Genomic DNA, 27,194 nt, shown 5'->3' on the forward strand with positions numbered 1-27,194 from the left:
GTGGTTTTGAATCTCTCAGTTCAGGGGATGCCTATTTTGAGATACTTTTATGGCATTTGACTTTTCCAGTGGGAAAGCTTTACTCTGAGAAAATCAGATCTACATTAGATTGACTCAGGCAGGCCCACATAGAAACAATGCATCCAAAATCACTAATCATTTGGAGAACAGAAATATTGAAAAAAAAAAATAGTCCCCAGATCCTCTTCAATCCCCAAATCCTTAGATACTACACTGATAACCTGATCATTATGTCCTTTTTTTCGTAACTGGTTATATCTTACTAGTAGTTTTGCAAATGCACATAGGGGGAAAGCACTGAAAACAGCAAGAAAACTGTGTATGAAAGTTTGAAACAGTAAAAAAACCCTCAAAACCAAACCAAAAACCAGAGAAATTATTTTTAAGCAAGTTACATACTGCTATAGAATCTTATGTGGTCCTTTCATTAGGAAGTCAGGAATGATCCTAATTCTTTTTGCTGTTGAGAACTGACACAAGGATCTCCTGGAACTCTGCCAGCCCCATGGATGTAACAAACCTGAAGTTACTGCTTGACTAACACCTGTGTTCAGAATACAATCTGAAGCAGGGCCTTCAATCAAAAACATCACCTCTCAGGTCTGCAGCTGGTAATTTTCAATGCCCACATATTTACATTTACCATGCTCCAGTGCTCTGTGCTTCATACCTTGCTTAGGCTCCCTTGTGGTTGCAGGGATAACTGGATTAATTCATGATTCCCAAGAAGGTTGGTGTCCTAGGTGGGAGACAGGAAGCTGTGCAGTTTTACAAACTATCCATCTTGTTCTGCTACTGGAGCAAATTATTCCCTATTGAGGCTACTGTTTAAAAATCAAGGAGGTGATGTTATACTAGCTAAATAATGCATTAACTGCAATTTAATAAATCTAGACAAATTGTATCAATGCATTCTTGTGCACAACCCGTTGTCTTCTGTTAGATAATGCCATATATGTGTTAGAAATGCTAAAAGCATGTAATAATTGCATAGTGGAAACAGAGCTAGGTTGTGTATCTGTGTTATTTTCAAAGAGTCAGGGCTAAATGCTTTGTATGCCATAAAAATCATGCTTCCCCTGTAGATACACAAATTTCTGTCCAATGTTTGGAAAGAAATTGATAGTTGAGAAGCAACAGTTCTAATGGAAATAAGGTATCTTTTCCTTAACCACCCTTATTTGCACAGCCCTCTTTAGGATTTTTAGTATTCAGAAAATGAAAACAGCTCTTACAATAAAGGATAAGCTTTAGAAATTGTTCAAGACATGATCTACCAAAATAAATTTAGTAGAATTATTTCCCTCGTCCCACCACTGAATTTATCTCTTAAGACACATGTGTGCAAGATTTCTCACAAACATTGTATGTAACACTAGCAAAGTAAAATACATTCACCCACCACATTCAGGGTGAAAGACTTCTCAATGCCTATTCCAAGTTATGAAACTTCTTGATTACATTTCCTATTTGTTGCCATTCTTACTCCCAATTTGATGATCACATGCGAAAAGCTTTATATTTGAGGTTGATTGAAAATTGTTCATGCAAGTGTGAAAAAGACTGTTGAGCCCTGCTCAAAATACTATTTCCTTCAAAACCTTTGAAAGACTGCTACATCTTCTTGAACTAAAAAAATTTCATTTGTCAGTCTTAAAAAAAAATAAAAATCAGTGTTTTCTGCAATGAAAATAGTCCTTTTCCTTTTTCCTTTCCACAGCTCTGTTTTCAAGAATGTAACACAAAGAAATTACTTAAAGGTAAAGTAAATATATTAAGTAATAATACCTTCACCATTTTAAAAACACTCAAAGATTCAAGCAAGAGTTTTGTAGCAAGGTAAAACTTAAAGAAGGGGTTTCTGTAATTATGTAGTTCTGTAGTTATGCCTTCCCCTGCGTTTGCCTGGTTTACTAAAGGAACGGGATTATGCACTCCAGTAGTTTGTCCATCGGTAGCAAGTTTTGAAACAGCTGGCTAATTTCAATTACATTTGACAGAGGGGTGGATGGGTCTGAAAGATATCTGGGGTTCAGAGATTTCATGCAAAAGGATGACTAAATACAGGGAGGCTCTAAGAGTGAGTCAGAGAGAGAAACAGCTGAAAGTCTCTACTGATGGAAGGAATCAAAGCTGGATTCAGCTTTTATCACCTCTGCTGGCCTGATGCTAGCCAGTATAAATCCATGCACTGTGTGGGCAGTCAAGCATGCTGTCCCAGGCCCGTTTCACAACAACAGTTTTGAATGGTACTATAAGTTGGAGTCATTATTTGTCATTTGGCACTGAAATAAACAGAGGAAAAGGACAAGGAAAGGGAAGGATAAATATTTTTGCAAAACACATCTAAAACACTAATGTACATTAAATCATTTCTACAGGAGTTTGCAAATCAAAGAAAACAAGGAAGAAACCCTCCTAAGTTTGTTAAATTGAGACCTATACTTATTTTTTGTTTTCTGCTATTATGTGGAATTTTCCTTCTTCCTAACATTATCATTATTACCTTACATTTAAGCCTGTGCTAAGTGTGATTTAACACAGAAGACATAAAACCATAGAGGTCTGGTTTTCAGTTTCAGAGGTGTCTTTGTTGTGGAATGTTGTCAGCTCCCAAACGTTGTCTACAGCACATAGATCTGTGTACTTTGGCAGGTTTATAGCTCAGAATTCAACTCCCCAGAGACTTGCTGCAACTTGTAAACCCATAAGGAATTTTTCAGGCCAGTTCTATATCCTAATTCATTCAGTAATGAGAAGAGATCCCTTATAAGGTTTTTTAAATACTTGCTTTTCTTTGTCACTCTTGAAGTAACAGTATTTGAAACACTGAAAAAGATGTCAGGTTAGCTCCCTGGACCAGATATCTTTCACTCTGGATTTCAAGGTAGAATTCCTAAAGTTTTTGTTTTGTTATCTGAGATGCAGAAAAACAGACAGGACAGAAAATATTTCAGCATTTGTTCCTGGCTTTTTACTTGGATTTGTTTCTAAATTTACTGCTTGCCCTCTAGGTCAAATGCCTGTATCAGCTGTGCAACTGGACAAAAATACTTCCAGATGAAAAGCGTAAAAAACCCGAACAAAATAATCATCAAATGAAACATTTAATTTTGTCTTAAGCAGTACAGTTAGGATAACCTGAAACATTTTGCAGTTTTTTATTTGATCTTTTGCTGGGAAAACAACCTGTTTTCATTTTGTTCTGAATCTGTTACTCTCCCTGCAGATGTTTTCATAGTATTTAATAAATCAATAATAAAGCAAAAGCATGAATTGGGCTGTATATTACATTATCATTTAATCCCATTCTTTTATTAAACATCTAAAATGTTCCAATTTTTTCAGGGGAAAAAAAATCAACTTCTTTTTTGACTAGAGATTATTCAGGAATTTCCAGTACTATGAAAATGTAACTCAGTAAATTACACTGTGCCCTAGGATTATAACTTCTTTGTCTGCCGGGATTACTTGGCTTGGATCTTTTATCTTTTGTTCTCATCAGTGGCTTCCAGTCTTCCCCTCTTACTCTTTCATCTTTATTTTCTCATCTCTCCATCCTTTATAACATTTTCTTTTTGCTATTAAAGCCACATATACAAACTGTTTTTTTGAAAGACAACACCACACCTCATCATGGAGATGGCACTTGCATTCATCAGGACAGAAAGAGGATGGCCAAAGCTTTGCTGTACTCTAACAGTCCCTGCCTAAGAAATGGCACAGAGGGAGCTGTTGCAACTAGAAACACCTTGAAGCCCTTTAAGATCCTCCAGAGTGCCTCTGTTCCTGCCCAAGGTGAGAGAAGATGGAGGTAATTTCCTGATGCAGCTGATCCCTTCACTTCCTCATGCAGATCCAGCACACCTGCAGTGCTGTCTCACTGGGACAGCAAGGGGCCAGGAGCGACTATGAAATTAGTCTCTGGATGACTGACCACCAAATGATTCAAACAGCATTGTATAAAAGCACATTTCTGATAAAGATTTTACACACAATTTACAGTGTTTTCATGTAACCCATACTTCCTCCTATTCTGTTCTGGTTCATTTACCCTGTCCACAACTATAGTATGCAAGAGTGTTCAGAGAGGATGTGATTACATCTGTTTTATCAATACACACCATTTTGTGGAAATGGGATCAGCAATTGAAATTAAATTATGCGGCTTTTTCCTTTGAAATAATTGATGAAAAAATAATCTAAAAATATTATCTTAACCTTTTGCTAATATCACTGTGAACCTTTGGTTTAAGGTCTCTTTATTTAACTGTTTCAAAGAGGAAGTGATAACAAACATTTCAAGTAACATTGTTCCCAAAGACATAGGAACTCTGTCTCCAAGCAAAATACTTAACCACTTCTTGTTTACAAGAGGTATCTTCTGATGTTCTTTTCTGGTCTGAAAAGGTTCAAAAGTCACACATAAAAAAAGAAGCACCTTTTTTGAACTCACAGATAAAATCCCCCACTTGCATTATAGCTGATCTGGCCCAGAGATGGAAAAGAAAATGTGAAAAGTGCCCACCAGTGAGTTTTCCCATAGGATTAGTCTGTGAAGCACATAAACACAAGTGAAGTGAGTAATATCTAGCCACATTAAATTGCAGATAAATTAGTGCCTTCTCTATTTGAGAAATACTTGATTTAGCTGATGTTTCTAACAAACTTTTTAAATTGAATTGACACAAATAAATTAATGTGGCAAAATATTTGGTGCATTGTTAACTAAATTCACTTCTTTAATTAAGAAAAAATCGACACATATTATTAACTGATTTTTGTACAGTGCTGAATGCTATCTTTATGCACATTCCTTCCATGAAATTGATGGAGGTGACTGGGAGTAAAAGCAGCATATGAGAGGAAACATGACTTTTATTTTGATTTACTTATCAAGGAACATCTAAGAACCTGAACATTCAAGAGATTTTGATCACAAATCTTTAGATACAGAAAGAGTACTGCTGCAATCAGAGGAGAAGCAAGTGCCTCATAGGCCTTCCTGGCATGTGGAGTACATGCTAAAACGGACACAGCACTTCTGGAAGGCATAGAGCTTATGAAACCGCTAAGTATTACCAGTTGAAACAATTTTTAGGATTTATGTTGCTGACATGGAGACCATAACCTGGCCTGCAAAATTCTGTTGCTTCTTCAGTTTTCTGCAGCTGTTCTGGACAGTTGCTGGATCTGGTCTCTGGTGGGAGTTCTCTGTTGAATGCTTTCTGACAAGTGGACAGAAGACCCTTGTTTAGTTGTTTTCCTCCTTGCAATGGAAAGAAAATTCACTGAACCAGCTAGTATGAGGAAATCTTGAGATGGGCAGGGGGAGGGGAAGAAAACTTTTAAAGAAGGCAATATTTAGCATTTATAAAGGTGAGAAAAACATGCCAGCCAAACTGTCTGACCACTGGTATTCAGCGTCAAAGACAAAAACTAAGGAACGTTAATTTGTCTGGGATTTCAATTCTTCCTTGTATAAGGCATTATGAGAAATTATGGTGAAGTCAATAAGGTCACTCAACTGACTTCAAACAAGGTTTCATTTTTAAGTCTGGATGTGGATGTTGGGTTTATATCAAAGAAGTTCTATAGCTATAGCTGGGAAAAGAAACCAGGGAGACCAACTCTTCTGGTGAGGGACATTATGACTTTTTATCATCATTAGTTAGAAATATATGCATTACTCAGGAGGATAATAATAATAATGAGAAAGAAATCAGGTTTTCCAAGGGATCTTTTTAGTTCGTAGCATTTACCCTGTATTCTGCAGTGATCAGATAGTTTAAAGAAAGCTGAGAAAAATCTCATCAGGTGAAGCCTTCCCAGAGGAGGAATTTTTCCCAAACTGTATTAGTTAGTGATTATTTTGTGTCCTGAAGCAAAGGATTCATACATAAACATAAACCACCATGTCTAAATTAATGTCAGATTCCTATTTGAATTCATGCAGTTATGTGTCTGTGAAAAAATAGCATTTTCTGTGATGGGTTTCCAGAATATTTGTCAGATATCCCTGTGCCTTGGGTACTTTTTAAAAAGCAAAATAGAAATGATTACATAGTGAATCTGTGAAAAAGGGCCATGACACAGTTAAAAATGGGATCTCTGGACTTTTTTTCTATGCTAAAACACCACAGTGGGTCTAGGTGAATGTTGCATGGCACTTTCCACACCTAACATGAAGAACAACAAAAGGAAAACTGCAGGTTGTACATACATTTTAGAACTCTCCTAGGAAAGTTACTTCAACACTGTAACAACCACAGTATGAAACTGTCAATGACCACAGCCTTAGCTCTGTCCCAGGGCAGATTACTGTCAGCTGCCTAATGCTTCAACTCACTTGTGACTCTGCACAGATCTTAAGAGTTGTATTTTGAGACTGGAATACTGAAGGACTAGAGCTGACTGGATTTGCATTGCTCGAATATCTATATGACCTGCAAAATCTCTCGCAATTTCTTTTTCCTTATACTGCTTTATCTTGGCATGGTGAGAACTCCTTCTGCAATTTCATTAAGACAGAGATGAATACAGAGATGCAAAGTCTGACTGGTAAAGGATGCTTACCTCACTCCGATAAAAATACTTGGTTTTAGGACAGATTTAGAGCTTTCACAAGAGTACATGTACATGAAGCAATACATCTTGATTTTTGCCAGTACCTTGTGTCATAAGAAATCTGTCTAGCCATTCCAGGAGGAATTTTGGAGGCAATTATTTCTCACATAATTTTACAGTTTTAAAATATTTCTCACTTCCATATGAGTAGAAGGAAAGTGATAGTCAGGACAGCAAGCCATGCAACAGAAAGTTGACCCTGGCAGTGCTACCCTTAATCAAGCTGAAGTGCTAACCATTTCTCATAGAAATTATTTCCTGTCTGCTAGATGTATTCCCACAGCACTAATAGAGCGCTGGTATATTGCTCTAATTGAAAAAGCTTAAGTTGTCTAGGAGGCTTGCTTTGTATAAAATGCTTTTACTATCAGATAACAAAAAATATAGAAGTTAATCCAAACATGTCTATGTTGCTTTCAGCTTTAAAATAAATTTTTTTCATCAGAAGAACTAATAAATGCCAGTGGCAATATGCAGTATGCTGTGCTGCCCTTTTAATAACCCTGACTCCCTGACCTTTTCACAAGATCACTCTTTGCTCTCCCATATTTACCTTAAAGCATCTAATTCATTTTCCCTAGGACTTCCTCTATTTCCCACCTTCTCTAATGCCTATTTATGCTGAAATTAATGCCTGCTGCAATGCATTCAAATCCAAACAGGTATTGCCCTACAACCTTTCTCTTGGTGATGACAGCACTAATCCATTGATTTTTGAGGAAATGAAGTGGAATGTAAATTTCTATTCCTTTATGTAATGTGCTCAAAATCAGCCAATGGATTAAAAAACTATCAGTGGAGTGTAAGATGGACTGTCAGACAATTCTTATGGATGGTTAAGAATTGAGACTGAAGAACTGAGGCTGGAGAAACAGTGCAAACATTTTGCACTCCTAATGTTAGAAGTGTGATACATTGCTTGCACAACATAAATACATAAATTTCTTGAGGAAAAAAATAATATTTCCACATATAAATAATACCTGTATTGAAGTACATATGAGTTACTTTCATGTTTAGTGGGAGTGCATGCAAATCATCCAGGCACGCTTACAGTACACAGATTTCACTGTATGGCTTTTTATCAAATCTGCTGTGCATTCATTCATGAGTATTTGAAATGCATTCTATAGCAATTATGCAGGCCTGTCTGTAGTGGTACTGATCTAAACCAACCCTAAGCCAAACTATATTAAATAAATCTAGCTCCTTCTTCTCACACAGAGGTTTACTGAGTACTGAACAAAACTATTACTCTAGTGCAACCAGAAACTCCCTACCTAAGGTAATGCAAATATGACAACACATTTACATATTTGCAAGAATTCCTTTCATTTCATTAAAAAATTGAAGAAAAAGAAAAAAAGATGCTGATTCTAAGTTAAAATGCTATTATGCAAAGTGTGTGTCCTCAGGAAACTGGTCAAGTCACCCCTTTTGGACATTCTTGAGGTTGCTGAAAATAGTAAAATAATCATTCTGTTCCTCCCTCTGTTTTTGGTGTCTAATCATCCCTTTCTGAGAGCTGAAAGCCTGCAGTCCCTGAGTTTAGACACTGAGATTAGTACAGCAGCCTCAGACTCCCCAGTGTCTTAGCATAACCCTTCACAGAGTTCCCTTTTGTGGGCAGTCTTATAGTTCATGTCTTCAGGGACACATGATGGTGGAAACAGACAGACCTTGAAAAAGATCCAAATCTATTAATTTTTACTTCTGGTAGCATAAATGATATCCAAATCCAGACAAACAATAAGCCATCTGTATATATTTGCATGCTTCAGTTTCCTCATACTTAAGCATTCTTTGGGGTTAAGTCACTCTTCTAAGGAGTTCAGCATTTTCTCCTTCCTACTGTACTCTGCCTTTTAATTCAAAGCAGAGAGTTGAAAGAAGTTCTTCTCTAAAGTAATCTGAAATGCCCACTAGAAAAAAAAAAAAAAAAAGTTTTCTTTTATAACTTACTTTATGTTGACATGATGACTAAATTTTGTCTTGGGGAGCTCAGACATGAAGAACTAGTTTGTCCTGGGCAACATTTGTCTGTAGTGCCATTTGAATGCACAGTGATCAAAAAGTATAATATGTTATCTTTATCTTCTATTATTATCCCTGTAACCACTGTAAGATCTTTTCTTGATGTTGCTGCTGAGGTTTAGCTTAGTGGGAAGGCAAAAGACAACGGTGAAAACAATCTAGCTCCACCTCCAAAATAGATGTTGCAAGCTGACAGTCATGTGCATATGGAAAGCTCATTTCACATGGACATTTTCAGTGACCTTTTTTGCTGTCCTCTTGCAGAAGTCATATTCTGCAATAACTGTCTCCACACAGCCAGCTGTTTCCTACTTAATTTCTACAACAATGGCATAAAGGCAACAGGGGCCTATTTCAAAGTAAGCACATCATAGCGTTCTGGGCAGGAATCCTACAGTGCTTCTTCCAGATGGTGAGCTAGCTGTCCGTGTTCTGGATCCTGTCTTGTGGTGTGTTGTGATGATATAGCCAAGCCAGATGGAACCAGCCAGAATTGCAGGACCTGTGGTCAAACTACACATTTTCCACTGATTCATCTCCTTTCAGTGTACCAAAAGCATTTTCAAGTCACTGCCAGCTACCATGAAGGCAGCTCTTCTTTCTGCCATACTGTTAGGACTCTTTTATACAAAGGGACACCTCCACACTGAATGGATTTGTCTGTAGAAAGTACACACCATTTTGACAGGTCTTTTAGCAGCTCAAATGAGGTGATGGCTCCAGGAAGATGAGAATACTAACGAGGAATTAGATGTTTCTGAAATGATTTCATTTTCTGAGCACAGGAAGAAGAATATTCTGGGAACAGTTTACCTGCTATTTCTCTTGCCTGTGGAGCCTTTAAGCAAGAGTCCTGCACCGTAAGATGTGTTAGTTCTTCCTGAGAAGATTCAGGTTGACAGTGGAGTGTGTGCATTTAAGGGACTGAGCAGGAAGAGAATGCTTAAGTGGGTGACTTTGAACACTACCTCTCTGCCGAGTGCTTGCTTGCTTGCTCTAGTTTCAACTAATTTTACTTGAAGAGAGCAAGAAAAGCATTTGTCATGGAGGCAAAAAACAAAAGGTGTCATTCCCAGATGGCAACTGGCAAGGACAACAAATCCAGAGAGGATTTGTGTTCCTACATGGAATGCGAAAATAAAGAGACTTTATTCAACATATCTTTTAAGCATGGAAATTACACTTCTATGGAAAAGAAAATTACTTTTCAAATACATTGCTTTGACAGGAAAGACCACTGTATTTTGCTGACATACATGAAGGCCGATGCCTTTATCAGTCATTTGTTGTGCTCTCAGCCTGGGGTACATCACCTTACAAGAATCAAATCAGTTGTTAACAAAAATGTTCTTATTAAACAAACAAAATCCACTTACCATCATCTGATGTGTAAACTTTATAACCACTGAAAACGATAAAAGATCTGGCAAAGGTCAGGCTTTCTACCAGTCTCTCTTGATGAGTTCAGGAGTGTGCTCAAAACCTCATTTTCAAGCAGGTCATTTCCTACCACCAGCAGCTCTACTTGCCCCAAAGGGTGCTGGACGTACATACAAGAAGGTGCTGCATAAAAAATTTCTCCTCTGAGCAGACAGTATTCCCAACTACTCATGTATATGATTGGATCACTGCACTGCCTGAAGCTACTGTGGTCTCTGAGAAACGAACAGTAATAATCTGCACTTCTGCAAAATCATTTGTCTCTTCATCAAGTCCAAGAGCCGCCTGTGGCTACCTCTGCCCTTTCAGTATTATTGTGGGGCAGGTAAATGGTCTCTCATATCCTAACAGTGATGTCCAATATGAAAGCAGGTCATCAGGTAAATGCTTAAGTTTCTTTCTTTCTACCTGAACAAGTTATCATCTGTTTTCACTTTCTTCCATGAATTTGACAGATTTCTGGTCCATCTTTTTTCTTACCACATCTTATTAGGCCAGTAGTTAGCAAATAAGAACAAACTTCACCTGAATGTCTTTGCACTTGTTTATATTGGTTGTAGAAAATAGAAAGAAAAAAACCAACCAACCAACCAAAACAACTAGCTCTGGGTATTGACTTTTCCTTACTCAGCCTTTATCAGTTTGCACTAGATGAGAAACTGTTCTTTCTCAGTGCTAAATTACAAATCTTGCTGCAATGAACCACATACTGTGTGAAGTCATGGTGTGAACCAGTGGACACCAGTATCTGGCTTTACAATGTGCAGTGGGTCATGCTTAGCACTCAAAAAATGAAGCAGCCACAGGCCTTGAGTGTGAGGCAAGGGGAGAGTGGATTAGCTGGAAATTGATAGGTAATTGTACCTGTATGTCTGCAGGCAGTCCTTACAATGTTGGATATTAAATTTTGGGTTTAACATTATTAGAAGAGATTGTTCACAAGACAATGCAGATTGAAGAGATATGCAAAAATGCTGAACCATGGGAACTCCTCAAAATTCTTGCTGGATGGGAAATGCCTTCTTAACATGTCTCATTGCTGTACAGTTTTGCCATGCTGTCCATACTCCACACTGAAACAGAACATCCCTCTGATTGTTCAGAAGGCTCAGGATTCATCTAACCTCCACAGATCACTACACAGATGTCCTCAACCTGTGGGAATGTCACTGTGTCAACAAGAAATCCTGGCTTTCAAGCAGGAGCTCTTCATCAGTAACAACGGCATATCTCACCAGTCTCTTTGTTGTTCTCCACAACCCTGAATCCTGAAACAGCACCCCCGGCAAGGAAAAGTAGAAGAATTGTTGAGATACACATAGTTAAACCAGCAGGTAGGTAGCAGAGAATGGGAAAGCACTAGAAGACTGCTGTGAAGTACAGATACAGACATGCAAACATTAACCATCAAACACTAGTCATCAAAACACAAGAAACTGGAACCTTTTTCAGTGCAGATGGGAAAAGTTACATTAACTGGCAAGTAAATTCACAAAGAAAAATACAGCAAGTACCATAGAAAGACCAAGTGTGGTGAACAGTCTGATGCAAACATGCTCACAGATACTGAAATAAAGTTCTTACTGTCAAAGATTTATGAACCATGTAAAAAAGTCTCTTAGCATTAAATATGAGGCTATTTGTCTAATTTCTATGTATAAGCCTGTACAGACTGGAGTTCAGGTTCATAAGCTTTCAAAAATGAGTGCAATTAAGCTCACTAATCAGGTGTGAAAAATTTGATTCTAGATGTTTGCATGTAGCACTATGTAAATAATTGATTTTCCAGTTGCCTAGGCCAGCGTTTCTGTTTGACTTCACCTGAGTGCACAGAAGAGACAGAGGCTCTGGGAAGAAGAACGATTTCTTAGCCTTTATACCTCAAAGACTCCTATGAAAACACAGAGTAGATATACACCTTGATGCAGTTAGAGTAAGAGGTAGCATTTAGTTAGTAACGTTAAGATTCTCTTTCTCTATTTTTAAATTTACAAATATGCTTTTAGTTTTGGAAAAATGTTATGTTGTTGATGTTTGATGTAAATTGTCTGGGCAAAGATGTGACAAGCAGCAAATGCATATAGTCTTTGCTTTGTATGTCCAAATGAGGTCCATTTTTTAACAGCCAAAGTTTTTCTAAAATCTGCTCATTCCTGTTTAGTTTAATATGTGCACAACACCATTGTGTTCAAGAGCAAGAACAATTACAGAGATAAAATAAATTACACCAACACATACACAGATTCCACATCACTGATTCCTCTTGCTATAAAAATTCAATAACTTCTGGTACGGACATTTGTTACCACACAATGAAATTGTGACAATACCCAAAAAGCCCCACTTATCCTTTGATTAAAACAAAACTCCCTAGGCTGTCACATGTAAGTGTACAGATGTGCACCGGGAAAGGAAGTGAAAAACTGTACACTGTCCATCATTAGCTATGAGGAAAGTAATTTTATGCATAAGATGGCATCCGAGACATCCATTCTCAGATATGATCTGAATATCAAGGACAATATGATGACTTTTGAGGGAAGGATCATGCTTTGCTTTAGATTAAGTAAATCTTGGTGGTTTGGTACAAATTTTCATATGAACATGTCTTTCAGTTTCAGTTTGGATCTATACAAAACAGGTAATTTCATAAACGGGTTTTGAAATGAGATGTGTAAGTAGTTGATGGGTGGAAATTTGCAGCCTGAAATCTGCTTTAAAAAAATCACTTTGAGTGGACCTTTGGCATATGTACCAGGGGAACTCAGGACTCATGTCGAATGCAAGGCAGGAGGTGTTAAAGTGTTTGCCAGTCTCTGCACTGTGTCTATGGCTTCAGCTGAACTGCAGTTTCACATGTATGAGGATGAAGCTCACATACAGATCAAACCTCTAGACTATCTAGAAATGTTTCCTGAGATTAAGCCAAATGCACACCTCCATGACATTTAATTGTAACAAGCATTGAGTTGAATTATAGATTCATGGATGTTAAAAACAGAAAGGACTCCTGTGAGCCTCAACCCTGACATCCTGGATAACACACGATACTCAGGTTGTGATGATCTGACTCAGATTCACATGACAGTGAAAACAAAAGGACCACTGAGTTCAGTGAGCTGATACATTTTTTAAAAATATAGTTGATTACTTTTTATTTTCAAATTTTCATGGAAAATACTCTTATTAATGAAAAGTTCTTGATTTTCAGAGGTTGTTTGTTAAAGTAAGGCCGGAGACATCCCTAGCGCAGTCAGCAGTTAATAAGGGCAGTGGATTGCTGGTGTGAAAAAATGGCCATGGCCTCATGGTTTACCTTCCCTGTGCTGTAGGAGCTGTTAAGCATCCCTGCTGCCAGAAGTGAATGCCAGAGCTCATGGGGTAGCAGCTGTGGCTGGGGGAATCACTGCCACCTCCCAACAATGGCAGCCACTCTGTAGCCTCTCAAATTCATGGCAGAAGTCTCAAACCCTTGGCCTTCTGCCTTCTTCCCTCTTCTATTCCTGTTTCACAAGGTGAGCAGCTTGATCCAAGTCAGAAAGATGACCCTCAGCTACAATGCAGGGAAAAGCAATATAGTCTCTGCTGCTAAGAAGCCTTCAGTCATCGCTGAGTCGGTAATATTAGAGTTTGATCCTTGAAATTCATAAAATGGGTCTTTACATTGCTGATAGGATCACCTAGACCTTGTATTATTTATTATTCATTATTTATTAATAATCCCAAACTAAAATCTATAGGAACAAAAATTCCTTTTAAATTCCCTGGAAGTAATGCCAGGCAGTCAGATTTCCAGTATACTTGGTATTTTGCTTAGGTGAAGTATGAAAGGGCAAGGATCACTCATGTCACCAACCAAAGGTCCCAGAGGACCTCTTTAGCTCATTTGTACTGCATACTGTAAAAATCAGATTTATGGCACTATATGTATGATGCCTTTGAATTTATAGTGTGATGTAAAACAAATTCAGACATTAAATTAAATACATGAAGATCCTATCATTTTGTGAGACATTTCCCTCATGGACAGGTATCTATTTGTTGAACAGGACCAGTGGGGATTTTTTGGTTGGCTTCACTTCTTGTTGGGGTTTTCTCCAAAGTGGTTTGTTGGTCTTTGGTGTTTGCTATTTCTATATATAGCTGTTTTAAATGAATGTATATTCTGATGCCTATAACACAAAAGTCAAATTTTCACCCGAGGCATGTGTTTCTAGGCACAATCTGGAGTTTGGAAGTACTTTGGGCTGGAAGGGAGACCTAGTTTCTGTGGCATGCTGCCACATCCCTTTTGATTAGGAAGCTAACAGCTGGATAACTTCTGAAAACAGGAAGGCATGACAGCAAAACTTTATTTCAATTAAATAGCTCCCATATAAACACAGGAATTCCACTGTCATCCCTGCTCCTTAGCCTCAGCAGGTTTTACAAGGACAGACTGGCTGGGTGACAGGTCCAGTGGCTCTGTGCTGGCCACAGGTCACTGTGAGCAGGTCTCTTACCTAGCTCAGCTGGCAGCCGAAAGAAATTCTCTGAAAAGTCACAATATAGCCAGTGTCAGCAGAATTTACTATTCCTTTGTGTACCTAGTGATTTTTTTTTTTTTTTTTTTTTTTTTTTTTTTTTTTTTTTTTACCTCCCCTTATTGCCACTGCACTGGAAGCCAACAAAATGGCCACTCCATCCCCTCACAGTGTGTGAGAAGAACAAGAAGAATTGAAGCACGGAAAAACAGAGCAGAAGGAGGCAGCCAAAATGTGAGGGCTGCAAGAAGTTATGGGTGAGGGCGGGACACTGTGGCCAGGCTGCCAGCCGTTGTCCCTGCGAGCAGCATGGAAGAAGGCCGTCCCTTCAGCTGCTGTGTGCGTGTCCGAGGTTAGATTTTTAACCTTAAATGTCCGTGGACACTTCTGAGATATCATCCACCATAAGCTCAACTACTGTCAGGAAAACGAAAAGCCCTAAAAATAGATTAGTTTAGCGTACCAGCAGTGAATTTTAATTTGTTCTTGTGTTTTCTTGGAGGCCTAGCTGATGCTCTTAGGCTGCTGAGGTCAGCAATCATGAGCAGTGTCATTTTGAACACTGGTGACTGCTGACCAGCAAAGTATGTTTCTGGATTATTTCTGGTGTACTTCAAACATGAAAAAAATTCAGCATGTCTTTGAAATTAAAAAGATGTATGTTCTGGTCTGGTTTCTGCTGAAAGCGATCAGCTGTCTCAGATATTTTTTGCCTCTCTTCTCATAGGACAGTAACAAGTATTTTGGTGAAGGAATTCATCTGGCTGAGGACACCAAGTGATCTGCTGCAGGGAAGCCAGGTAAAGGGAAATGGAAAGGGATTTGAAGACCTCTGAATGGAAGTAGGGGAAGCTGCAGATGATAGTAGTGTTCCACCGAAGGGCACTGTTAAAGGCTGGAGACCTTTAGAAAAGGCTAGTGCAGGTCCTGATCTGCAGTCACTGAGGAGAAAATGGATCACCTGGAGGCAGTTTAGGCTTAGGTTCAGGGGGTGGCAATGGGCATGGAGGTGGGAAAAGTTTATATGGTACAGAATGTGAAAGACACATATAGTTTTTAATTGTTGGATAGCAAAGCAGCATTACAGCAGCATAGCACTGCGCCTGCAAAACAGAGAGCATGCAAGGCACTAGAGAGCTAAGACATCTTTTCCACACCATAGTCCTGAAGTTTCCCCGGCCTATATGAAGTTGAAGTCTTGTGTTCAGTAGCATCATGAATGCAACCACCAGTTAAACGTGAATTGGCCTAACTACACAGCGCACATGTAAAAGTCAGTAATTCATATATACTGGCAGAAGGCAAGCTAGAAAAAAGACACCGTGATTGTTTGATGAAATACAGGTGGAGAAAAAAGTTGTGATGGTAATGGTATGAGCTGTTACTAATTTGCCTTGTTTATAGCCCTGTTTCCCCTAAAGTTCTCAATGAGGTTTAATGTAAACTATGAAAGATTGGTAAAAAGATTGATGAAATAAACAAAATGAAACTTAGAAATGCAATTTCTTAGAAGGCTGGTTAAACTAATTTTAACTTAAATGATCTGCTCCTAAAACCACATAAAATTCAATCTTCATTTACAAAAAAAAGATTAATTTTGGGACCCTTAGCATTCTTCACATGAAAAAATGTTATTTTGTTTAATTCCCACAACTAACTCCCCTTTTAGCTCTAGAGTTATGCTTTCATTGCTTGGATACTTACAATATATTGTAGTTTCACCAAAACACTGATTAGAAATTGCAACTATTCAGATGGGAATCAGATAGAAGAAAATAAAAATTAAAAAAATCAGAATTATTAAAGTTCTATTGTCTCTTGCACAGAGTTTTAGAATATCAGTGGAAATTTGGTTTCTTATTCATTAAAATGTTAATCACTGCCATTAACTCTTTCCTATGCAGTTCATAAATTACTGGGTGTTAGATTAGGTTTGTCATTGCTCCCACAAAAAGTACAAGCCTGAAAATTTTCTGTGTCTTCACCATTGTGGGCCTCACACTTCTGATAAACTCTGGAAAGTACCTCACACTGATAAATTAAAAATCCATCCTCAGAGTTACCCTTAATAGTCATACATTGTTTAAACATACTGTGCAAACTGTGACTCCTTAGAACAATTACACAGATCAGTTGCCTATATTTCTTTATAAACAATACTGAGATTAATTAGTTGGAATGGCTTCCTTTACTTCGCCTCTGATGTCATGAAAATGCTATTACTAGCTCTTCCTTGGACAGAATAAACAAGCATATCTGATATGCAAGCTAATATAATGTCCTTTATTTACATGATTGTAAATCCTGTTAGCTCTAAAACAATTTTGAATTTAGGAGAGGGCCAAAAAGGAGAATAACAAAGGAGAGAAGTGACCTCAGTCATTCCACACTGACGTATCTCCAGCCTCAGAACTGGCATGGGAAGGTTGTGTTATCAGTTGGCTTGGGAAACCTGAGTGATGGCTCTGCCATTCTGCCCACAGCAGGACATAAACAACTATTAATTGTTTCAGGAGTTCATAGCTTTTACCTGTACCTAAGTTAACTTTTCTGTATAGTATGCATAGGTTTTCAGACATGTTGAACAGAGCTAATACTTTAAATAGAACTGAACTGGGATTTTAGGCTTCATTCACCAGAGAATTTTGTATTCAATATTCAATTGTTTTAGGCTTCTACTATAACATTGATGAATATATTTTCTGTGGCTGCACGTCATATTCAACAACTTCTTTATTGAAGTATCTAAATCAGAAACCTAACCTCTTTCAAAAGTAGAGACCATATTCCCTCTGAAAATATTGCTTAATGATATATAATTGCCATGAAATATCAGCCAGTTGGTGTTGTATTTGTGAGGGAATGCTGCCCAAGCTTAAACTCACACTGGTTATCTAAGCTCTCTTACCAGTATATTTTGAAAAGTGTAGGTGTTCTCCATATTTCCTCATGGCACCTACTCAAGTATGAACATATCCTGTAAAAATGATGAGTATTTAGCACACTTTGTCTATTTAAACATATCTTTTCAGCTACATTCCCCACTTCTTTGTGAGCTTTGTTAGAAGACCTACTGTTCAAGGTTACAAATAAAGAGGTAGGGTAGAAGCCAGATCCGCAGAATGAATGGCAAAACTCCTACTTATTTCAATGGAACTGAGGTTTCAGTCCAGCCTTTGTCAAGGAAGAACTCACAGAGAAATTGCTAGGACATTTTCCTTGTAAGATGCTGGGCTTGCCTCACCAGTAATTGGTTGAAACCAGGACTTCATATACAACTAAAAAGAAGTTTATTTTTATCTCATTGTCGTACTTTATTGAAGTTCACAGAAGAACCCAAATGCTATAAGGCTGAGAAACCAAACAGGTTAATATTTGGTCAAAGGTGATTTATTGTAACTCATAGTGGTCTTGCATCATTAGGTGTCCAAAAATATGGAACAGCCATCTTGCCCAAGGTCTATCCAAGCTAACTGGAGAACAGTAGAAGCATGGCAAACTTTTCTACAAGTACACCAAATATTTTCAGGTCAGGAACTTCACAAATTGTCCTGTCCCCACAGGCAACAATTCCCTAAAACAACGCATAATCTATGAAAGGATGCTGGGTTAATACCCCATATATTGTATACAGCTCATTAGTGCAACTCTTCTGGCCTATGCCCCATACCCCATTTGTAATAGCTTCATTTTTTGGCCCCTCAGGCACACAATTTGTGTGCGTGCATTCTGTGTACATGCATGGTATGCTACACTGGGTCTTCTGTATGCATGTTACACAGTGTATTTGCTCTTGTTCAGAAGATCTAGCCATTTGTCCGGGAAAGGATAGTGACATTCAGGGTTTTTTTCTGCCTGACTTGCAGGGGCTGGAAACCACTGTTTTTATAAATGCAATCCCATCTTTTAGTGAATATGTGATTTATGGGATCAGCCTTACCATGGTATATACAGGATTAACTTTGCTGAAGTCAGTGGCATTCATCCCATGATTTAGCAATCTTCCTTTCTAAAAAAGGCACAAAAAGCAATAATAAGAAAAGTAACCCATCACTACACCTTAAATCAGCCTGATATATGATTTTTCTTCTTTCTTTCCCTTAATTTTTCTGTAACCATGGGTTGTATATTACCAAGAAATCAGAAATTGTTCAGGAACATCTTAATCGCTTACCAGAAACCTGAAGGAATATTTGCACATTTAAGAGATTGTAATATTTAATTATGTGTGATAAATATTATTACATTTTAAAAAATCCTGGAAATTTCCAAGTACAAAACTGAGCCTGACCTGTGATATGTTAGACTTGTGAGCAACCATCAGCTTCAGATCTAGCAGACTGAAAAAACTAAAATTAGATTAATTCAGAATGACTTCGCTGTGAATTTGCTTTTTCCTTCATGTCTCTTGAGTGTGCCCTAAAATTATATAACTTTTGATACATTATATCATTTTGATAAAATTATCAAAGCCTATGCTACCTATAAGAATTAATACAAGTATATGTAATTATATTTAATGTAATTGATGTGCTTAATGTATGTTAAAACATTGAGAATCCTGCTAAAGTTAGCTGCACTATGCTAAATGGTTTTACAAAAGGAAGCCCATAAGATATCAAAATGCACTTATTTCCATTTTGCTATGACTTTTCTAGAAGAATGACTGGTTTTTAACTAGGTTCTTTACTGTTTTACTTAGCTTATTCTATATGAGCAAATCTGTGAGACACCACTATTACCAGCTAGCAGGCTTTGGAAGAGGAGCTGCTGGTCAGGTAAAACCACTAGTGAAAAAATGTCTGCTCTGCATTTCCTCATCACAGTCAATGTTAAATCCTTGGGGATGCTCTCCTCCCCTGCTCCCTCAGCCCATTTGCCATGGAGGAATTTTATCTTTCTATTTTGTTTTCTATCCCAAACAGTTAGCTAATTTTCAGAGCCCTGTAAACTCTTTCAGGTACAAGGAAAATTGGATGATAGATTCAAGTGTTTATATTTACAAAGAGTTTTCCCGAATGAGACAGGAGAAAACACTTTATTTACATTAATGAACCCCATTCCAGCCAACTCTAAGTTCCTAAACTTGCTTGTATAGCTTCTTACATTTGGTGTTGTGTTCTTGAGGGGATTTTTTGAGTCAATTTGTAGTCAATTCTGTTGAATTGGTATTTGTGTTTGCTTTGTTTCTGTTTTCTGTTGGTGCCTTTTACCATCATGGTACTCATACTCAACAGAAAGGCATCATTTTTCTCTACAGATCTGCTGAAGGAAACCTGTCCAATGCAGTCATTACCTTTACAAGGTTTAGTTCAGTGCATAGTCACTTACTCTGAGATGTGAAGGAGACAATAAATGATATAGGCAGAAAGCAGTGAAGTTATTAGAAAGCCTTGAAACTTAAAGCTTGAATACCGCTGTTCAAAACGGTGGTCTTTCATGTAGAAAGCTGATCTTTTTGACAGGATTAAGTTCTCTAAAATTTTCAGGAAGCATTTACAATAGGAAATCAAAAGTTTTTCCCTGTGTGTTTTGTGAATTGAAAACTTGCTCTTTTTCATACCATTTGCCTTCTATAACCATCTGAGTTATGTGGACTTTTCACTATCCTGACCGAGTAGCAGCCCTGCACGTGACGTTATGTAGAAGCCAGGCACACTGTTTTAAGAGCTCATAATTAGTGTAATCAGGATGCTTCAGTTCCACTGGTCTGCTATGTGATGTAGGACAAGCTTTTTAACTTCTATTACTCGGTCTTGCAGCTCGACACAAGATTGCAGACCTATCAATTTCTATGTGGAAAACCCCCCCACAATTTCTGAGTTTCTTGGTGGTGCATCTGTGAGAGACAACTTGCAACTCCCTGAAACAGGGCCTGAGAGAAATGAGCCTGCAAGAAAACAACAGTCTGAGAGAGATAAGGGATGGAGGGAAGTGGAGGCCCTCTGAGATGTCTCCAACACTTGCAAGTAATGAAACTATAGTCCCCGGTGCACTGTGTGGAGTTTGGGGCTGATAAGGCTGCCTGGATAGCACGAGGTGGGCTGGAGGAGGGAGCCCTGAGGAGACAGGACGGGTTCTGCTCTGGTGCATCTTGTAAAGTTTCAAGGACTATCTGTCTGGTGAATGACCTTTGCTTTGTTATCTGCAAAATGCATATTAGAGTTGACACCCCTGAATATGTTAACAAAGATTAACAAGATCATGATAATTATATCATCCCATGAAGCACCTTACCCCTCCCCATACAAGGGATAAGCAGGTGTGTGGGTTGACCTGGGGGATGGACCCCAAGGAAAGTGTGTATAAATTGAGGGGGAAAAGGAGTGAAAGATAGAAGAAAGACATGAAGAAGTAGAGAAGACAGATACATCCCTGATGAACTCGATGGGACCAACACAGGAGCGTGAACCAGTGATCTCTATTTCTCTGTCCTGTCTTTCTATTTCTCTTCTTTTCTTTTTCCCCTTTTCCCTCATTGCCATCAAGTAACGCAAGGCATACTGTATCACTTGCCATAACTCATTATGCATGTAGCCAATTGTCATGTATCCAGTTAGTACGTTGTGGGAAATTAATAAATATCTTCATGGACTTTGAGACTTGTCTCACCATTGTCCACTCTGTTGGAGATTTATGAATCTACGTCACCTGTCTCCCTCATCTGAATGAGATGTGACAACATCAACAATTTTGTCTCGTCTCCTAGAATGTTAGCAGAGACAAGGGAACAGAACTGAATATCAAAGTTGTTCATTCAAGACTATTGAGTGGTTAAAGCAGAGGCCTGGATTGAGGGTTTAGTTGGTTGGGCAAGATTATTAATGTCTCTAATCCTTCATCTGTGGAATAGAGATAATGTAGTTTTCCTTCTTCTATCTTCTTGCCATTGTCGGTTATTTATACCAGAAACTTTTTTTCCATCTGGTTTACTATGTGCATGCATAATTTCATACCTCCCACAGTAAATGCAACGTTGACTTTCTAAACACTGCTTGAGGTCTTGAGTTTGGTTTTTTTTTTTTCCCTCCAGAATGCACTGTATAATCTGTCTTCCCTTGGTTATTAACATTTTTGGAACTCAGCTCTTCTGCCCAGAGTGAGTCACTCTAGCATCTAATAACTTCTGGTCAAAATAGGTGTTCTGCTATTCCAGCTGTTTAGAAGTATGAATAAGTGACTATTCACACCCAGCATATGACCCCTTTGCATTGCTCATGTTAAACCCATGGCTTTCATTCGTTTAAGCTGCTGGTAATGCAAGTATTGTCTAACTGCAAAACATTTGGTCTCAATGACTGAATGGCACCACAGAGATATAAAATATTATTTCATTGCTATTCATATTTTTATTGTTATCATAAATACAGCAGTGAGATCAGGAGAGATTTATGTCCGACAACAGTTCTTGGAAACTTGGAAAGTTCTGGTAGAGCATAAAATCCTTTTTCTCTGTTTTGTCTTCCACTGAGGCTATTGAAAACAGCAAGCAATATGGGACAAATCCTAGTGAATTATGACTTTTTCAGTGACATTGTCACTGAGAGACCCAGAGTAGGATTTTTAGTTGTGAAATAGGGTTGGGCTGAATAAAAAAAATGCCAAGGGATTTACATATAATTTTACATCTTTGAACTGTACGTTTGTTTCTAAGGTGGTTTTTAAACATATTTCTCTACTCCATAAACTATTTAAAATCATACTTGGATTGTACCATGTCACATTCCTGTAAAGATGCCGGTAGCTGAGTTAATAATTCATTACCATTTAAGAAATATTATTTGACTCCTTTCTGTTTCTTCATCCACCTTCACATCTTCTTCCTTCCGAAATTCACTTGTGCCTGACTTTTTTCATTGCATGGTTTTAACCACAGATGTTACAATTTCAGAAAACTCAGTGTATGGGAAGATAATGACAGCTGCTCCAAGACCTGACATTTAAAGATGCAAATCATTTGAGGACTAGGGAAGGTGAAGACAATGAATACATCTCAACTCAGGGCCTCAAGGAGATTGAGGACCAGCCTGTGTACAGTCACAAAATCACAGAAGTGTGCTCATGGGTGGCATAAGATTGTTTTGGTCTGCACTGATCTGAGGGCTGTTCTGCAAGTGGCCGACTCTGACATACACTGTGAGAGCAGCGAATGTGACATTCACATTCTGCTCAGCTTGAGGTGAGCAGTGAAAAAGGATGACTAGGAGCTTCCAGGGACAGTCTTGCAGGTTTACCTGAGGGAGAGCTCTATATGCATGCAGGTTATTATGCTGATACCACCTGCTGAAAGTAACTTGCACTGTGTGTTTGGAAGCCATCCTTGGTATGTACCTGAGATACTTATAATCCCCACATGCTAACCTTATCTACATCAATTCTGCCTTATTTGTTACTTTCAAGATATACCTATATTTATGTATATGTGTAAACACTATAAATATCCATCTGTATTTTCTGTGCTGAAGTCAACTTTGATTCTAATTTATTATCAAATTATTTAGTTGCACCAAGAAAATCTCTGAGCATTTTCACCAAGTTCTTCAAAGAACAACTGCTACCTAATGGTGCTTCGGAACACATCATCAAGCCGGGCAGGACAGACCTGCCAACTTTCACTTGTAAGAACACCCTGGTCTGCAGTCTTCATCTTTGTCTATGGGGAATGGTTGTAGATCTAGTGTCAGACCTCGGTCAACACCAAAGATTGCAGATCCCTGCAAGCAGTTTTTCATTAATTGGGGGTGCCTTTTGTGAAGGAAAGGACTGAACCACAGGGAACTCATTCTCTTTTTCCTTCCTACCATTTCTTCTTTCACTCTGTGTCCACTTTTGCCTAATCTCCCCATTTCCATCAGGTGAAATCTAAAATTAATTGAAGGAAGAGAAAGGATAAATATATCTCCAGAAAATGTTAGTGTGAAGGAGAATTGATTTAAAACTGCAGTACCAAAGTAAAGAAAGGAAACTCTGTCAGCAGATGAACCCAGTGGAAGAATCTCTTTTAACTCCCATGTTGTGAAAAAACTTTCCCCTGACTTCCAGAAACGTTGAATCAGATACCAGATGAAGCCATGATAACCCCTAAAGACAGATGTCACTGTCAGTATTTGTTGTTCTTGCATTCAATCTCATCCTGGTGCTAACTAGCTTAGAAAAAAATGTCATTTTTCTAGACTCATTCTCAGAGGTCACTTCAGGCTTTAGAAGCCTCCCAGATACTGAACTCCCAAGTACTTGCATTGTTTCTGAAAAGGGACAGGAAATGATTTAGAAAAATTGGTCTTCCTTACAGAATTTATGCCTGGAATTGGAACAGGAAGAAAGCTGCAGTTCTTCCAGCATTTCCATCATTGTTGTTTTAGCAGCTTGGATAGTTAAAGAAATTCAGAAACAGAAGCCGATACTTTTATATCTACCTATCAGGAATTCTAGATCTTACTCTCTGGATGCCTGTGTGCTTTTTAAAAAACATTTTCTGCACATCTCTATGGATTGCAAGCTCAGCATGTGACAGTCCATTTATTAGAAAAGTAGTAAAACTTTATAAATATTTTTTTTTAAAGGTAAGGGTAATACATGTTTGCTTAAAGACTTGCTTGGTTTCTTTGTGAACTACCTTTTATCCTTTACCATTGAAGATCTAACATGTTTTATAACTGGCATTCTGCCAGCTCTCTCACATAGACCACCCACCCTCCACAGTGACGTCAAGGAAGTCCCCAAGTTTGCATTATTCAATGGCAAGGAAGCCTTTGCTATCTTTGACTACACAGATGGTGAGCAAAATGATGGAAACCTTTGGATTGGACTGAATCCCTTGACTGATTTGTTTTCTCAACAGAGTCCCTCTGTAACAAAGAAATTTTCTGTTTGGTATACTTGCAGTGAGAAAATAATGTTCAAATAGATGACAGGTGCTTTAGCTTCCAGCTGATTTCAAAGTGCGTCATACTGTTAGAAGAAAAACCCAACTGAAAAATGCATGAAACTATAAAAATCCCTTCAGAAGTCTTCCTGTGCAATCACCAGGAATGTTCTTTTCCCACATAAGATCAGCGCAGTGCTCAGAGCACAGGGCTGCATGCTTCATCTCTTGCCTTTTTACTCTGCTTCTGTTTCTGCTGTTCCTGTAGTTCCCCAGTCTGTGTCCATACAAACAGGCCCACAAGACCATTTGTGAGATCCAATGGCAGGAGAAGCTACTAGCATTCTGATTTCCTTTTTTGTACTCTGCCATCTGCTCTTAGGCTCTTCCTGATGTTTTTCTGTTGCAAAACTCTTTGAGACAGGATGTTTTCCTTTTTATTTGTCAAGGGCCTAGTGCAGAGTAATGATAAACAGGAATGTGAGGCTATGATGAATATCGAGCTGCTGTACTTTCCTGACATTGTGGAATGTGTCAGTCAGTCAGGTGTGTGGAGCTAACTCGGACAAGGAGGAGAGAGGCTCCTGATAACCAGCTATCAGCTAACACTTAGGAGTGGGAATGATACTAAACCTACTAAATTTTAATCATTTGTGTCCAGATATCTCCCTGTTTTCAGTTAAGAAAACTCAAGACCTGTAAATTCATATCAAAGGCCTCCTGAAAAGTGAAAGGTTTTGAATATTCATGTATGGCAAGAGGGAAGGGTGGAAAGAGTTTATTTTCCATCAGTTGAGCCAGTGTGAAAGACTGTGGTTGAGTCAAAATTTACTTTTATTCAAACTAGTAAACACCTAAATGAATTCTATGGCCCAAGCCTTCCTTCAGAACCCAAATACAGAAGATGTGGGAAGCCAGATGATCAGGGATGGATCAGGCTGCTCTACAAAATGCTTCTGTGCAAACCAAAAGGCACATAAGGAACTTCACCAGAGCACGTGTACCTGTAACTGTTCTTTTATATGATACCAGAAGCTTCCCCCTAGGAGTGGAGAAGGCATGGTGGTGAGAGAAGGCAGGAGAACTGTTTAGTTGAGCTCCAGATTCTGTCAGCTACCACATGTCAGCTGAGACACATGCTTGACTATGGTCACAGTGGGGAGGAGTAAGTTCAGTCACTAGGCCAAAAGCCAGGGACTCAAGGCCAAGCTTAACATGCAGGGTGCTCCTTACCTTAACTAGGGAAGGCTGATGGTAATGTATGAATAAGCCAGAATTGCCTCAGTCCCCTGTAAGGGTTGGAAATATTCTAGAGAAAAACAGATATTTGCTCGATACCATGTTTCAGCTAATAAAAATTTCCTCTGTTTAGAGAGTTGCCTGGTCACTACATGCTCCTGTTAAATTGCAACAAAAGCTACAGATTAGATCTGCGGAACACTGAACAGTTAGGGCTTAGTGCAAAAGGACACAGTCTAAGAAAAGGAAAACTTCAAATTTTAACTTAAAATCAGTTGAAATATTAAGCTACAGTTGTGGGAGTATGTGGGGAGAAACCTGAGACAAAGCCATCAGGACAGGGCTCATGAGGTGATTTGTTAGAGGAAATATATCAAAGTGCAAGAACTCTGCTGACAGATGTGCCCTGAGATCTCTGACTTGACCGCTTTTTATGAAAATTGAACTCTAAAAGTTCAATTTATAGAGTTTACCTTTAGGAGTACAACACTTCTTGAAGTTATTTGCCTCATATGACAGAAATTTTGTGAGACACTAGGCAGCAGAATGGAGGACCAATGATTTACTTTTTATGTTCCACCCATTAACACATGCTTTATCTTCCTGCACCAAACAGGAAGTATTATTGAAACTTTTACATCAATTAGGCACACATTAGGGAAAAATTGCATCTAAGGCTGTAAGTGGACATAATCCATTTCAAAATTTTTTCTGCAGCTTTTGCATAATAAACGTTTGTAGGTACAAGTAATATGGCTTATATGGGAAAGTCAAATTTACATATGTACCTTGGACAGATCTAAGTTTCAATATGCATAGTTATATGAGGAAACATGATTTACATATATAGATTTTGTTTATAGATAGGTGTGTACAAATTTTGAGCATCCTCTTAAAAATGTGAACTTTCAGTTTTAAAGTCACTACCTGAAGGAACACTGGAAAAAAGAGAAGGTACACTTAAATAAATACACAGTGAAATTTAAGTCTTTCAATCCTATAGGAAGTATCTTTACCAATTTTATTTTCCAACATGAACTGCATACAGAAAAATAGTGTTGGAAGAATAGATTCAGTAACAGAACCATATAGGCCTGGATTCATTCCACTCAATTTGAAGTGTTTATTTGAGTTGACTACTAGAACACCTTTTTCCTCAATCTGTTTTATGATCAATGGAGAGAAAGCCACTGTAACACAGTTAGCCACCTTTAAACCAAATTAATCCTTGAAAATCATATAGCTATTCATTAAATATAGACAGAATCTAGAGCAAATTAGCTGGTAAATCAGTTACCTTATGGATAACCCAAAAGTCAAAGGAATGAAAGCAAACCTAAATGGGTATCATAACAAACCTGGAGAAGAAATTTGCCTTTCCTTTTCCCAAATTCTAAAGCAAATAGAATGCACCAAGTAAGTTAATTGCCAGCTTCTAAAAATCT

This window comes from Athene cunicularia, assembly GCF_003259725.1.
Source record: "Athene cunicularia isolate RWA chromosome Z unlocalized genomic scaffold, athCun1 chrZ_part1, whole genome shotgun sequence".
Lineage (NCBI taxonomy): Eukaryota > Metazoa > Chordata > Aves > Strigiformes > Strigidae > Athene > Athene cunicularia.